Genomic DNA, 17,642 nt, shown 5'->3' on the forward strand with positions numbered 1-17,642 from the left:
ATCGAGGTTTTCGTAAGCGACTTCGACGAGCACATGAGACGTTTGCGAGCCGCGCTACAAGCTATCCAGAATGCTGGACTGACACTAAAGCCGTCAAAATGTCGGTTCGCTTACGGCGAGCTCAAATTCCTGGGCCATGTCGTGAGTGCTCAGGGTGTAAGCCCTGATCTTGCGAAGACATCCGCTGTTGCTAAATTTCCGAAGCCGTCAGACAAGAAAGCCGTCAGAAGCGTTCTTGGGCTGTGCGCTTACTACAGACGTTTCGTTCGCGATTTTGCTAAGATCTGGGCACCGCTCACGCATCTGACGAAGGACGACGTGAACTTCCAGTGGGGGGAGGAGCTAGAACAAGCGTTCAACGAACTGAAGGAAAGACTCCAGTCACCCCCTATCCTTGGACACTTCGATCCATCAGCGGAAACGGAAGTTCACACGGACGCCAGCAATGACGGACTCGGCGCGGTACTCGTCCAGAGGCAAGACGGAGCAGAAAGGGTGATCGCTTACGCAAGCAGGGCACTGTCCAAGGCAGGGAAAAATTAGTCAACGACTGACAAGGAATGTCTCGCTGACATGATCTCCATGTACGTCGACGTGGAGCACAAGACGTGGGACGAGGTGTTGCCGTACGTTACGTTTGCGTACAACACAGCGGTTGAAGAAACCACGGGAGTGACGCCTTTCCAACTGGTACACGGCCGGGCGGTTACCACAATGCTCGACGCCATGCTTCCTCACGTGCCAACCGATGATGGCAACGACGACGCTCAACTGATCTCCCAGCGCGCGGAGGAAGCTCGTCAGCTAGCAAGAATCAAGATTCAAGACCTACAGCGAGTCGACGCACGCCGGTATAACCTTCGTCGCCGGGACGTCCACTTTCAACCCGGAGACCGGGTATGGGTTTGGATACCAATACGGCGCCGCGGTCTCAGCGAGAAGCTTCTGAAACGCTATTTCGGACCCTGCAAGATCATCCGACGCCTCGGCGATCTGAACTACGAAGTCCTTCCCGACGGAACGCGCCCATCTGCAAGACGTCAGTCGCGACCCGAGGCGGTGCTGAAGCCGTATTACGAACGATAGAACTTTCCACTCTCGTCGACAATGAAGTGTGAACTGTGGCTCTCGATTCTGCTGTCCTTTTGTTTTGGACTTGTTTTTTTTTTTTTTTGTTTTTTTTTTGTCCTTCGTTTTGTGCTGCCTCGGGACGATGCACTTGTTTTAAAGGGGGGGGGGGGGGGGGGGTAATGCCGCGCGAAGGGTCAGGGACTTGTAGAAAGTTATCGTTTATTCTTGCTGCAGCCATAACTTCTATCGTTTATCCCAGCTTTGTTGTTCTAGAAAGTGCTTGTTCATTCTCGCCCGAGTGCAATACGCTCGAACCTTGTCCGCCGATTTCTTCGAGATAGTGACTCACTCTAGATAAGAGGCCGCCCGCGACCTTGTCGAGTCAGTTTTCGCCTCAGCGTTCGACCGTGCTGCTTCACCGCCTTCGACGCCCGCGACGCCCTGTTGTTATCTTTCTTTCTCCTTTTATTTTTGGGCACAAGTTCGCCCCATTAAACGTTCAGTTTGCTCAGTCCTTCGCCGCCTCGTCACTTGTCATCCGAGACAATATTGCAAAAACTACGCGTCAAACAAAAAAAAAGTCTTGTGTAGTTTTGGCCCTGGGCTAGGGTTTTTTTTAGGAAAAGTATTCAAGTCCGGGATAATTAGGTTATTAATTATTTTCGCGTAATTAACTTTTTTTATTATTGTGTTTAAGGGCATGATTTCAATTACAAAATTGGTCGGTATCATCGAAAACCGAAAGTTAAAAACACGATGAATTCGTGGGATTTTTCAGTTAGCCGTAAAATGCTGCGCGTGCCTTCTATCGTTCTGCAATTTGTTGATTTAGTGTTTTTCGATCATGCAGAGCAATTGTCTAATTGAAACCATGTAAAAATAATTAACAGACTAATTATATCGGACTTTAACAACTTTCCTAAATAGGCCCAAGGCCCAGGACCAAAACGACACGTCTTTTTTCTTGTTTTGTTGCGACGCGTAGTTTTTGCAATATCAAATTAGTCCACCTTTTGAGGAACACCCTGTATATATACAGAGTGTTTCAGAGAACACAGGCCAAATCGCTCCTGCAAAAACTACTCATCGCAACAAAAAAGGGCTTTTGGCGTTTTGGTCCTGGGCCAGGGGCCCATTAAGAAAAACTATTAAAATCCGGGATAATTAAGTTGACAATTATTTTTGCGTAATTATCTCTTTGGTATTGTGTTTAAGGGCATGATCTTAATTAGAAAATGGCCCAGCATCATCAAAACGCACTAAATCAACAAATTGCAGAAGGATAGCAGGCACGGGAAGCATTTTACGGCTTTCTGAGAAACCGCACAAATTCGACGGGTTTTTAAGTTCGCTTTGCAATCGGAGCCCATCTCGGCCCCGACGGAACCGAGCCCCGTGGAGTGAAACCCGTGGAGTGAAACCAACCTCTGCTGCGCTGTCATCGCGCAACGCAGGGGATTCTAATTGCACTATCTCTCCACGGGGCGCGGTGACGCCGGGCCGAGATGCGCTCCGATAGCAAACTGAAACTTAAAAACCCGTAAAATTAGTGCGGTTTTTCAGAAAGCCGAAAAATGCTTCGCGTGCCTTTTATCGTTCTGCAATTTGTTGATTTAGTGTTTTTTGATGATGCTGAGCAATTTTCTAATTGAAACCATGCCCTTAAACACAATATTAAAAAGTAAATTACGCAAAATACTTAACAATTTAATTAACCCGGACTTTATTAATTTTCGCAAATGGGCCCCTGGCCCAGGACCAGAACGGCAAAGCATTTTTTTCGTTGCGATGAGTAGTTTTCGCAGGAGCGATTTGGCGTGCCTTCTCCGAAACACACACACGCACATATATATATATATATATATATATATATATATATGTGTGTGTGTGTGTGTGTGTGTGTGTGAGGTTCACTTTTATAAAATTGCTATTATAAAAACTTCATATATTCCGGGTGCTCCATTTTTGTCTGAACAGAGGTAGCAGTCGCGGAACGCGATGATTATCTAATCATACGCGATTTGCCACTTCTAGCTTTGGGCGTGCTACACGAGCGGTAACTTTGGTGAGCCCCCGAATTTCGTACAAGCTTCAACTTGTTCTAAAATTGACTGATATAGTGGTTTGCGATCACGCTCAGCATCTTCCCAATTGAAACCATATGAATATTTTAATAGTGAAAAAGTTAATTAGAAAAAGTTTAGTGAATTATCTGACATATCGCAAAGATTTGCCACCTATATGATGTACCTTGGCCGTATAACTCACATGCCCAAACTGTGTGATTGCATCTTTTACGAATTGTTTGAAATAAATATTTTTTTTCGGATTAAGATTGAACACCCGGTATATATAAAGTAATAATGATAATTTTATTAAAGAAACTGGGAACCTACTAGAGACCGGTCGCATTTATCCTTCCTGTTCTCTGCGATATCTGTGAACGTAACGCACAAATTGAAAATAGCATCCCCAGGGCTGCTTTCAAATAAAATAGACCGAGAAATACACAAAGCGTGCTTGATAGCATCAAATGCGGGGATGCCTGTGTGACCGGCTTTTCACTGCTTTTGCTATACAAAATTAACTATTCAGGAAACACTTCATTTTGACATCCTCCAAATTTGATCCTCATCTCTTCATTCTGTTCCGGAATTCACGATCTGGTTTTCTGTGTTGGCCATGTCCTCGTTAGATAAATAAGTAAATTCAGATTTACTCCATGTCCTGCATTTTTTCTCCGTCTTGTTTGCGTGTTTTTTTTTGTTTTTGTTTTGTTTCATATGAACCGAAGATTAGTCAATAGTGACTCGAATACCCGCCTTTCATTTAGAGAACTGTAAAAAAACTTGTTAAGAAACAAAAATATATTTTTTCACATTTTTAGAGCGTATAATTCTTTTGAAAAATGCTGGCTAGCGTAGAATTGTTCAATTGTCTAGTATATTACGAATTACTAATTCATGAGCCAAGGTTCGCACCATTACAAGTTACATAAACTGCAAAAGTAATTGCGTGAGAGAGAACAGCTATTTTAATATAGTGAGTGCCAAGGTAAACTCAAAGCAGTTGCGCTACTGCCAATACCAGAAAATAATTCTCGCAGCTATCAGGTTTCTCAAAATATAAGTACGGACGCTTACCAGAAAAAGATCAGCAAAACCTTCTGTGCGCCAGGTGACATCTATTTCTTTCGGTCCGATGGACTGCGCTGTAACATCGACGGGATCTGCAAGATTATTTTATACACCTTAGAAGTTTTTTAGTAGCAAATTTACTGTCATCAAGCCTTTAAAATATTCGTTATATGTTTTAATTTGTTATTGCTATGTCTTCCCTTTTCAATGGTTTTAAAACACAATATTATTATTTGCGAAGTAAAGATGTATAGCTGACCTATTGCAGTATTACTGAAATTGGGCTCGATTTTCAATTTCAATTAAAACGAACATTGTGATATACTGAAGGGGCTGGGTGGGAACTTTGAACTGCAACTTCATGCTCGACCACCTAATAAATTGTATTCTTTTGAAGAACATCATTGTGTCTTACGTCGCACTTTGATGAATAATAACTCGCGAGTGTGAAACATAGCCGAGCTTGGTTATTTCGTTGCATAACTCTGATATTGGTCCCACGAAAACTGGCAAAGTTAAAACAGCAATAAAAGCGTACGATATAATGATAAATGTACGTATAGAAATATCTCTACATTGGTTTAAAATCAAGATATGGCAGTATATTTCGCTCTCTGAACTTGAAGACACTGCTTTCAATATAAAATAATAAATAAATGTAAGTTCTGTTTTGATATTCAAATGAAACTATTATGGGCAAAATTACAATATATGAGGAAATGTGGGTTCTCATTGCATTATATCGATTCGCATGGTCTGATTAATCCCGTGACATCACGCCGCGTGGACGCAGGACGTCACGCCGAGAAGCCATGCTACCAAATGACGTCACTTTTTATGGCGATGTCATGTGACACCGTGACGTCACGTGACCAGATATCACGCCACTGGTTCACGTGAAGTCAAGGCGTAAAATCGTGGTGTCAAAATCCGTCACGTCAGGTAACACGGTGTAACTTGACAGCGCCAATTTGCGTCACATGACCTGGTCGCCTGAAGTCCCGGCATTGTATCGTAGTATCTAATGACGTCATATTAGATGGCACAGTGTCACGTGATCTTAGATCAGGCGCCGCCAGGACATGTTAATTTGCGACTTCATACCAAACGTTGTTTTTCCCCATATTGCTGTTGACACAGTGCCTCAACGGAAAGTCAGCTATTGTGACATGCCACGCATGCCATGGACGTACATGAAATCCAAGTTAGCTTTTTGTTAGTATGCAAATATATATCTTAAAAGTTTTTTTTTGTTTGTTTTAAAACGCTTACCTAGTGGCACCGTGACCACTTCTCTTTCGATTTCTGTTCCCAGAAATGTCTTGTCATATCCTCGATTGCGAGCTGAAACGTAGAGCGTGTAGTCCGTCCCAGCTACAAGGTTCACAAAGATCTCAACATAGCTGCACAAGTCTTCTTCGTTGAAGTCAAAGTCTGCATGACCCTGTTGGCTGACGTCTTCTTGAGCCTGCCACCTCACTCGATATCCGGTTGGTGTACCATTCCAGTCATCAGGATGGTGAATCTCCATTGTGATATTTCCTTTATGCACAGACTTGATGTAAACATCAGTGGGGGATGATGGAGCTGTAGTAAAATACGCTATTTTTAAATTTTGGTGTCAAACTTTTGAGAACAAATATCTGAATTTGTTGATGTTATGCTGCCTTTGGAATTTTTAGTAAACCTTTAAAATCTTTTAAATACAGGTTAATGACAACCTAGTTTCAATGTGTTTGTTGCAGTAGACGAACCTTTTTTTGAAATAAAATCAATTAATATATCAAAAAGTTCCACTATAACCTAATCCAAAACGGTAAAATTATCACAACCCCGCTTCATCAATAAGAAAATAACCGATCAAAAATTATAAAAAAGTATATCATGGATTTAATGAGCACCACGTCTCACAGTCATTACTACAATCGTTTGCGTTTAGACAGTTTGAAAAAAAATATCAAACTTTTGCAATTAAGAATCACACATTTTGTATTGTTTAGCACAATAATAAAATACAGTTAAATTCAAACTAAGAGTGCAGCGCCAAAAATTATACATTATCTTTTTAGATTTATCAATACTTTTTACACAGAACTCCTTTTTCAGCCACATACGAGTCTGAAATGTGATACTTAAACGTCTCTATCGGTTTGCTGCTGCTTTTCAACACAATTTTACTTTTCGCTTTCTAATTTAAAATTTTCGAAGACAAATATTTAAATTGGTTGATTTTATGATATATATATGGGCGGTTCCATCCTTTTTTTCTTTTTTATTATATATGTATATATGTATATATATATATATATATGTATACAGGGTGTTTTTTTTTAAGCTTAACAGATTTCTTTAAAAAAAGCCGTAAAAGTTACACTTATGCCGCTTGCGGATGTGAGTTATACGGCCAGGGGGACATATTATAGGGGGCTAATCATAACAATCAGTCGTCTATTTAATCGAAATTCGTTAATTAGCTTTTTAATTAATAAAAATAGACATATGATTCCAATTAAAAACTTGCTCAGCGTCATCGAAAACCGCTGAATCAGTCATTTTAAAAAAAACTTTCGGCGCGTGAGAAGCGTAGTTTGTACTAAAGTTACCACTCGTGGAGCAGGTACAAGGCTGGGGCTAGATAAGAGACGGAAAAATCGCGCGGGCGCCTTATCGCAACCGCTTGCTTTGCACCTGCTCAAAGAGTGGTAACTTTAGTTAACTACTACGCTTCTCACGCGCTCCAAGGCTTTCTGAAAATTACTGATTTAGTGGTTTTCGATGAGGCTGAGCAGTTTTCTAATTGGAACCATAAGTCTATTTTCATTAATTAAAAAGTTAATTGACGAATTTTATTAGTTAGCCGACTGGTCGTTACGATTGTCCCCCTATATAATGTCCCCCTGGCCGTATAACTCACCTCCACAAGCGGCATAAGTGTAGCTTTCACGGCTTTTTTAAAACAAATCTGTTAAGCTTAAAAACAACACCCTGTATATATATATATATATATATATATATATATATATATATATATTATGGGCGGTTTCAAATCATATCGAACAGGCTAAAAAGCGCTTGATTCATTTTTTGCGATAAAAATTTACGTTTAGTGGGCCTTTGTAAAAGAAAGCAGGGCACAAACTGCAAGTTTCCCGTACTTTTAGTTCTCGAGTTATGGAGCGTAGAAGACGCTGCGGCAGACATTAGGTGTCTGCCTTGCCGTCGCAGTTCGTGTATTTGACACACTCCGCTGTCGTTATTTTCTTTCTTTGCCTCCTTTAAAAGTTTTCTATAATGGAGTAGGTACTATAAAGATAAATTTATCAGTTCTTCTTTTTTTAGTTTTTCCAACAAAATGTCAAACTGTCCTCCCAGGTCGATTATTGGTTATATTTGACAGGCCCCTAGCTTAGCTAAACTTAAGGGATATATTTTTCTTTCGTTCTATTGCAAACCCCAAAAGAAGCTGATGAGAAATATAATAATATCATTCTTATCTGTTGATTAGCCATTTCGCTATTATCGAGTAAACAGCGGATAAGATAACAGAGGTTTCAAAGCTAAAATTAATTAATTTTTTTTTAATTTTACAATATTTTAGGTACAATAATCGGCTAAAAAAGCGTATTCTTTTAATGTCACATTTTGGTAGTATGTCCTATAGTTGAGCCACAATCTTGTCAAATGTCAGTTCCTTTGGATGAACAACAAGCACCTTACCGACCTTGCGCGTCTATGATTTCCAACATACATTTGTTTTGTCTACGTTTTGAGAAACGAGCATGAAGTACACGAGCGACGAGCGACCTAACGACGCAGTGTCAGTTGAAAGAGCAATTTACAAAGCCTCTTCCCGCAATGCAGACCCTATGTAGCTTGATCTGTTTCCCTGCAACGGGCGGTCGCACTTTATCCCGTAATCACCTTACGCTTTGTTCCAATACATTTCTAAAACGCGGCTTCACTTAGGCGTCTATCTTATACGCGACAAATATCAGGTTTCACAGTCATTTCTGCAAGCGAAGGACTAGAAACTTGAAAGACCAGACCAGTTGCTTCGAGGTCAGACCTGCGTTAGTCGTTTATCAACACTGTTCCTCCCGTTGAACAGAAACGTTTGCACCAGCGCATTCACAAGACAAAACACGTTTCGAACGAAGCTAACAGGAGTAGTTATAAGCATTACAAAGCACATTCGAAGACAGAGAAGTTATACAGGGAGTAAAACCACCTTCGAAGTTCAGATTCCAAAAGCAGACATGCACAAGACAAAACATCTCCACCACGAGGTTCTATAAGGTAAGTGTACCGTTACGTCGAAAACCCAGAGTAGCGGCATTCATGTGTCAAGCTATCCACGTACCACTTCGTGCCCTGAAAGTAGATCATCAGTCAGTGTGTGCCGGCATGTTCGAAACTGCGACCGAGGACTGCTTGGCTTCAGTATTTCCTTCAGCCCTAAGCTGAGACTGTATTGTAAGCTGCGTCCTCGTTGAACCAGCCATACTCCTCTTTTTCGCCGCGTCTTCACCCTCCCGGCTTTACCCACGAGCGGAGAGCCGCGTCAGCTGATAAGAGGGACGCGACTGATTAGTCCGGCGGGCACGTAGCTCCCACCATAACCTCAGCTTGAGTGTGAACGCAGTATAGACAGTGCAAAAACTAATTCACAGCTACAATGAACTAGTCAAATAAGGTACGGCCTTAAAGAACTTGCTATTTACTTTTTTTTCACGCAAGTTTTGTGCGCGAACTTTCGTATATTACTTAGCAGCGAAAGCTTTGCTGTCAACCGTCGTTGATCTCCACGATCTGAGGTGAACAAAACCCCGCATGTATGTTCAAAAGTTCAATGTACGAAATTTGAATAACGTGGCAAGTTTAAATACCAATGTAATATATTGTACAATACGAAATACACCCTCGTTTATTTTATAAAAGCAGAAATAGAAATAATTAGAAATAGAATATAGAAACGATTTTGAGATGTTGCGTGCCTTCTGATTTTTATAGATTTGTTACTCACTGATTTGCAGTGTGCCTATATGTTTTTGTCTTGAACAAAACTCTAAATTTTAATTCATATCAGATATTCATTTAAGTTTTATGTTATTTCTTTAGAACGTGACCAAAATATATGTTAGAACTCAGAGATACGCCCAAGGTCGCTAAGGACACGTGTTTATACAAATGAACACTGATTTAAAAATATTGCGGCTCACATGGAGAACACAAACAAATTATGACATTTGTGAATTACTTCTTTAATTGTCTACTATACCATCTAAAATAATTACAAAAAATGAGAAAATTATGGGTTTTTAATGAAATGAATTTTAAACATAGAACCTTTTTAATTTTTTACTATATTTACGCGAGGATAGAGAGATGGCTAATTTACAGGTCTGACTGATATTATATATATATATATATAAGGAGTGTTTAGCGAAAGGTGGGCAAATTCAATATTGCGAAAACTACGCATTGCACTAAAAAAAGGCTCGTGTCGTTCTGGTCCTAGTCCAGGGACCTATTTAGGAACGCTATTAAACTTCGGGATAATTAAATTCTTAATTATTTTCACGTAAATATTTTTTTAAATATTGAGTTGAAGGGCATGGTTTTAATTTGAATCTTGCTGAGCACCATCGAAAAACAATGAATTAACAAATTGCAGAACGATAGAAGGCACACGAAGCATTTTACGGCTTTCTGAAAAACCGCACAGCTTTGATGGGTTTTTAAGTTTCGGTTTGCAATCGGAGCACTTCTCGGCACCGACGGCACCGCACTCCCATGAAGAAACAGTGCCACCAGCCTCTGCTGCGTTGCGCGAGGATTGCGCGGCAGAGGTTGGTTGCGCTATTTCTCCGATAAGAAACCGAAATCTAGAAAAGCGTCCAACTGGAGCGTTTTAAACTGAACGCCGTTAAATGCTGCACCGGGAATATATCCTACGAAAAAGAGTTGATTTAGTGGTGTTTTATGGTTTTCGTTATTCTAAACACGGTTTAGAAGCGTTGAAAATACTTACCTACTGGATGAGTAAGAACGCCTTGGATTGCCGCCTCCCCTACTTTGAAAGTAGTATTTGGTACACCAGCTTTTTGGTAAAATGGTCGCAATATGATTTCATAGTTTGTCCAAGGCTTCAGACAGGATATTCTGTAATGTGTTCGTTCATATAAAAAGGTCTTTTTTACTGTGTGATGTTGAGATTTTGCAGTCAGGAAATACCCAGCCCTAACAACGTAGTCAGTATCTCGGAGATATCTCGTTTTCTCGTCTGTTGAATTGGAGGGTGGCTTTTCTTCAAACCACCATGACAAATCAAGCGTTCCATCCTCCTGATTCTCTGCCTCCATATGTAGCTTGAAGTATTCGTTTCGTGGGTCCACTGCGGTAAAAAAAAAAGTGATTTGAAATCTGTAGTTTAATTTTAAAGTATTATTTATGTCGCAAATAACTATACAAACGTATAGCCCTGGAAAGAATTTAACACGTCGACAGCAAAGGAGCCCTTGTATTGTTAATATGCAAAACGCCCTTAAAAAATTAAAGAATGTGGAACATCTGCATTTATGAGATGATTGTAGACATACACACGGTGAGTATGCAGTTCGAACTCGTAGATGGTGATTATGTTTTTTTTTTTAAATTTACCGAGCCTTTGCTAAAAATAGAAAGTTTACTAAATGAAAAGCGATACAGGAAAACAAACGCTCAAATTCAGGTGCACTCTTTATTTCCTCAAATCCTTATATAACCCTAAACCTAACTACAACAACCGACGTTGCATCACCTTTCTTTGTTACACATTTCACCCGATATTTGTTATAAAGCTTGAATCATTCAAGGTGTTCACTTGACCGCTAAAACGAGGATTCCTTTTCCGTATTGGAAACTTCGGTTCTCTAACAGTACAACCCATACAAAAATGTCCTATGGTTCGCTATAGAAATGTTTTTTGTATGGTCGGCTTTAGTTATTTGGCCCAATTATCTAAAGAATTTTCTATGGCTGCCTTTAGCATTTTTTATGGTCGCCTTTATGGGCCTCTTTAGTTTTGTCTATGGCCCTATCGCTGTCCAGCAATAACACTCTTTAGGTATTCTAATGGGTATATGATAACTCTAAGAGTTACCCTATAACTCTCTTTAGCCAGCGAACTCTAAAAACAGTTTACTTGAAGTTCCCCCGACTTCTGAACGCTACATGGTACACATACGTCATCGCTGAACACACAGAATACACAGAACACAAACAGAACACTACCCCACACAACAGCAACACTGCAGGGACACCGGACCCGCACCCCTCTCTACATAAGCTATGTTCGCACTAGATGTATATATGGCAGTCTTATTTTTGAGTCCGACTTTGCCGGTGACCCATCATTTGTTGCAAAAACACAGAAAGGCGGAGCAGATATTACTCGTACTTAATACATTATTTGAATTGTCTTTTGGAATAGCCCCAATCTTTTAATTCAACACCCTGAGCAGAAGAAATGTAGATCATTAGGATAATTAACTAAAATTTATAATTTTTTAATAAGTTTGATCAATCGTGTTGACAATGAAGTGTTGAAATGCAGTACACTGATGGTGAAGATAGCCATCAAACTATTGCTTGGTTGCAGTCTAATATATTTTCAGTTTCGGTGGGGTAATAACTAATTTTAATTTTTGCACAAGTATTTCAATGGATTTTTCAAGCAAACAATATTACTCTTTTTCAAGACTCGTTGCAACAGCAGAGATATAACTTGTGTCATGCTTTGTCACCGGTATTACAGGAATTCAGTATTGCTTTAATTTTCTAACCTGCAGCGTGTTTCCTATAAAAAGTAGGTGCCGGGAGTGATACAGACCCACGAACCATGACCTCGGTATCGCAGCAGACGACTAAAATGAGACTGTGTTAGGTGATACAATGCGATCGCTTGAAAACATCAAGTTGTCCAAGTTAGAAACTTCAAAAGCCCGTATTGAGAGTCTTAGTAGATCGATTAGCAGACCGCCGCTGTAGCCGCGAGCATGGAGGATGAATTTTTAGACTCGTTGCGATAAACTTTTCAATGGACGGGTAAATAAAATTTTATTGGTTCCCAATCTTTTGACGTGGGGCCTTAAAATTTTCTATAGGCGGGTAAAGAAGATTTATTGCTTCCCTGTCTTTAGACTGGGAGCCATGGAATGTTCTATGGGTGGCTAAAGACAATTTATTAAGCCCCAGTTTTTAGACTCGTGGCCATAGAATTTTATATAAGCCGCTAAAGAAAATTGATTGATTCCCAGTCTTTAGACACATGACCATAAATTTTGCTATAGCTGGTTGTAGCTGTAGTTATGGATTTCTATGGCCGACCATAGAATGCCATAGGGGTGATAGCCTGCCATAGAATTTTCCATAAACGACCATAGACCATTTTTGCAGGGGAACCCCACAGATAAAACTGCCACCTATCAAAGTAAAAAACAGAACTTCAAAATGTCCTTAAAAACTCCAGGAACTCAAAAATTTATAAATTGTGCTTACAACACGACCAGACGACGAAAGGCTAAAACCAGGGGACTTGAAAGTACTTCCGCACTCCAAAAATGAATGGCTCGTAAAAATACTTTTAAAAAATTACTGAAGTCGTAGAAAACATAACAGGAACAAAATATAAAGTCAACGAACTTCTTGACATCACGTACATGTTGCGTCGATGCATGGCTGATACACATGCGAATGAATTTAATCCGGACTCTCTCCCTTATGACGATTTTAGTGTAGTTTAGCTGTGTTTGCACAATTTATGGTTCTGACCGAAGTGCAGCACAATAGTTCCACTCACTAATCTGCTTAGCAATCACCAAATAAAGTAAGTCTTTTTGCGTTTTTACGCTCCAATAATCTATCGTTCACGCATCTTGAAGTTTCACCCAGATATTTCAACCTTCCGTCGGATGGTATTTCATAATCCACCCCTTCCCACCAAGGGACTGACCGTTCGCGATGAGTCACCTGGCCCCCCTCCTGGCTCTTGATCTGCATCAACAGGCCACGGCAGTTGAACAGAATAAACAGAAATTCGTTCGAAACTCTGGCGAGTGGGTAGCTCATTGGTCGCACCGATGATAGCACAGTTTTTTTTTTAACACCTTGGATGCTACTGTAAAGGGTAGGTTCAACTTCTCTGCGAGTGCGGGCTTTGTACTCAGATATATCAATGAAATATGCATCTGCTCCTTTTGGGAAGAGGATGTACTAAATTTGGAGCTGATAGTTGGGATAGAACCTCTAGAACTCAGATTACTTGGAAAATCCGGGCACTCTAATAACGCAGTTTCTTGACTTTTTGCATTCATGTTGATGGTGTGTATACTGGGAATTCGAGAAGAGGGCCACAAAACCAGTTTTGAGCAAGGAGAGTTGGCATACCGAGTCAGTTAAAGCAGGTGTTGTTATTCTCGAATCAGAAATACAATACAAGCAGCGTGTCTATTTTATGAGTTGCGCGATTAAAGATGCAGGCTGTGAAAATGAGTACATCAAACGGCAAGTGAAATTACATTACTGTGCTAGGCATCAACGATAAAAAGAAACATATGGAAATGGCATGTATTTATAGCGGTTTTTTCACAACATATATCACAACCTTAAACATGCGCAAAACAGTTTTGAAAGAGATGTGGCGTTGAGTTCGTAACTTAAACTTAACCGTTCACACTTTTTCAGGCGAGGCAAAGTGCTTGAATGCTTATCGCGAAATGTCTGTTCTTTGCAGCAAAATGTTGTCTATAAAATACCGCTGGACTGCGACTTCAAGTATGTGGGACAAAAATCACGTTGTTTGAGTGATAAATGTTTAGAACAAAAAATAAAATTCAAAATAAACACGCCTAATTAGAAGATTGCTGGCACAATAGTGAGAGCAAAAATTAAACTGCACTCTAGATGGGAAAATAAATCGTACACAGTAAAGCAGATGACACCAGAAAGGTCATAACCGACACACTTCTTATTAAATCTATCAGCGACTTGTGGGGGGGGGGGGGCATTCCTGTGGTCTCCCTTCCCCAGTGGCTGTTATAACAGCCGTGGGACGGAACGCTCGGATGCCTTCGCCGTGAGCTCCGACCTGTTCGCGAAGCGAGGGTTCCCTGTCTTGGGGCGCCCTCCTCTCACTCTCTCCCGGGATGACCTCTTTCCGTCCCCCCGCTTGGATGAGAATCACTGCTTACAGGCGAGGATGCTTTCGCCTCGACTTTTCCCGCTTTCGGCAGGGGAACTCGTCAAGTGACCGCGAAAGAGATAGGACGTGTATCGGTGACTTCTCCGATGCTTCCCCGGTCTTGGCTCTCCGGAACCCCGCGTCTGGCAGGTGACGACCTTTTTTTACTTTGCCGGCGCGGGGGGAATTTTGTATGGGGATATTGTAGTTCTTTTAAAACAGTGTTTTAATAAATGCTTTTGGACTCTGTCCTTACTCTGGTACGTGTGTCTGCTCTTCCGCTATATTCGATAGAGTGAGACAAGGTAGACGATTATTGGCACCGACGAAGGTAATTTATCGAACCGACCCGAGGTAATGTAGCCCTAAACGTCGTCTATATTGCCGCGGAGATGCAGGGACCGCTCTACTAGGTTTGACGTCTTCTTTGAGATCGCCACCGCTGTTGAGGCAACACTTTGGCTACTGTGTCGGCACCTGTTTTGGTAGGTAGCAGCATCCCACAAGCGTTATGAGTGTCCATACATACTGAAAGTAAGTCTAAACCGTTCCTTGGAATTTAATTTTGTTACTGTCTTGTGCTCTTTGAATTCACCGTAAAATCCCGATGCATAGCTCACCTAAAATTGAGAAAAAATTGGGTGAAAATAAAGAGTGAGATAAATTTCAGAGTGCAATTAAGAAAATATGAAAACATGCTCGTTTTAGATCACGTGTTTCTTTGAGACTAGTTATCGCAGTGAGGGGCAACAAATCAAAGATGACTTTACGTTCTAGTCAGCCACGTTCTTTTATATGCCGTCGTAGCTAACTACACGCAACTGCGCAAGGGACATAATTGATTAAAACACTACGATTAGGAGGAGTGGGCTATCCTTGGGTGTTTAAAATAAAAGAGCAAATCAAGCCAAAGTAGGAGTGGGTTACTTTTCGGAGGTGGGGCATCTCTCAGGAGTTTAAGCTAGTATTTTTTCTACCACCCATGAGTCTTAGCAAACTTCGAAGTACTTTTACGTTCCTTGGTCTTAGCTTTATTCCTGTATTGCCGTGTTGTACTGAATTATTCTTTTTTCCAGAGGGGCCCGGTCTGGGGGGGGGGGGGGGGGGGGGAATTTCAATCTTTGTTTAGACAGAATCCATTTCTTATCACTGGGGTTGTACTGTTCGAAAACCGAATTTCCAAGTTCAGAATTGGCGTAACCTTTAAAGGGTTGAAGTGAAGATCTTTAGTTATTCAAACCGTGTAACAAAGGTTAGCTGAAATGGGTAATACAGGATGGTGCTGTGACGCCTGCGGTCGGAGTTAGGTTTCCGGCTATATAAGTATTGGAGGAAATGAACACAGTAGCTGAGTTGCCGACGTTTCTTTTTCCCTCTAATAAGTTTGCCACCTTGTACCAAATTCTCGGGTAATTTTTAACGTGACGCTTGTAAAGTGGTCACAGCTGCAGTGACCTCAGAAACCTATCTTTGTGCAAAAATGACGAACTCCGCTACTCTTTCACAATGGTGAAATTAAAGAAGCTGGGGTAATATGTGGCAAGACTTGGTGACAACTAAGACATCCGTGACAACTGAAAGTACTAGGGTGTGTTCCCAAAACACAAATTCTTACTCTAAGTTCATCGGTGGCAGATTTCTTGACAGCCAATTGAGGACGTGAACATACAAACTTAGCACGATGAATACGCAGGACATTTAGGTGCGTCTTCCGTTGCATGTATAAAAAAAGTTTAAGCCTTATGATTTATGCTGTGACTTGTGATGCAGAACGCATGTAAAGACCTCTTACATGCGAATTCTTAGTTACTTACCACAAAACTCAAAATTTTAGTCGTACTGATCGGCATATCTGTAGTAGTCCGAGCATTGGCCTTTGCCGTCGCAGATCAAAGGGCTCTGGAGTTCGGTACCATCCGGGCACTTGTATGGTTTTTCGTCGAAGCTCGACACATCTGAAAGTGTCAGACGTGTTACGCATTTGCTTAATGTGTGCCCCTTGAATGGAGTTTTAGAGCACAGCTCTTAGGCACCCGTTTCCGTGTTTCGCAGCGTCGGCGTAACCGCGCTAAATTTAGCGGGAAACTTGACGTCACGTGACCTTAACACCAATTCAATTCCCGGCTAAATTGAGCGGGAAATTCACTTTCTCCAGTAGATTTAGCGGACAAATTCAGTTACTCCGCTAGATTTAGCAGGAAAATTGACGTCACGTGACCTCAATACCAATTAAACTTCCCGCTACGTGACCTGAACACCAATTCAATTCCCCACTAAATTTAGCGGGGAAATTAAGGTTCTCCTCAAGATGTAACGGACAAACACAGTTTGTCCGCTAGATTTAGCGGGAAAATGGACGTCACACGATGTCTACACCACTTTGATTCACCGATAAATTTAGCGAGGAATGGAGTTGGTGTTGAGGTCACGTGATGTTGATTTCCCCGCTTAATCTAGCGGGAAACTGAATTGGACGAGGAGGGGAGAGGAGGGGATGAAGGAGGAGGAAAGGAGGAGAGGGTATGGAGGAGGAGGAGGAGGGACATATCCTCCCCTCCGTTCGCTCCCCTCTTCCTCCTCAAGAGCTGCGCTCTAATCTCGCATTACAGAGATGTGTAAACGGCTCATTTTTGTTTTCTGTGTCTTTTCGGCAAATACCGTACCAGGGACATTTCAGACATTGCTATGTAAGAAAATCTCTGCGCGGAAAAGTTCCACAGAGCAGGTTCAGAAGCAACGCCGCCATCAACGGAGGGAACGGGGCGAATTCGCAAGCCATACAAAACTTCAACAAACAGACACACTGGCCTACGAAAACGGATATAATATGGACATTCTACATATCGTAGTCCCCGGTTCAATAATTTAGTGCAAGTAATTGACCTAGCCCTGTACGTGTATCTTCGTCCTTCAATTTTCGCGTGCCCTACAAGGAATTATTGGCACGCGCATGTTTTGCAGTGTAGGAATAAATTGCTAGTGTATAAAATGGTTCAAGTCAGCAGGCTCGAACTTAAATGGACCGTAAAAATCGACACCTGCACGTAGCCATCTAAACTTTTCGTCCAAGGTGTATTTCACAGGCCGGTATTTTCTAGTAAAATTACTAAGCGTAGCTCTTTTTAAGTAAAAAATAAGGCCAAGAAACTTGCCAGGGTCTGCGGCGGGCAGAAAAGCAGACGACAGGGGTCTAGTAGCGGGGTGTGTTTGGCGTG

At 41.3% G+C, this 17,642-nt stretch overlaps 1 pseudogene; it reads right to left on the reverse strand.

The window, feature by feature from the left end:
- The window catches only part of LOC120840574, a 71,049-nt pseudogene that overhangs the window by 51,594 nt on the left and 1,813 nt on the right, over positions 1 to 17,642 (reverse strand).

This window comes from Ixodes scapularis, unplaced genomic scaffold (genome assembly GCF_016920785.2).
Source record: "Ixodes scapularis isolate PalLabHiFi unplaced genomic scaffold, ASM1692078v2 PGA_scaffold3__209_contigs__length_174095766, whole genome shotgun sequence".
NCBI classification, from domain to species: Eukaryota; Metazoa; Arthropoda; class Arachnida; order Ixodida; family Ixodidae; genus Ixodes; species Ixodes scapularis.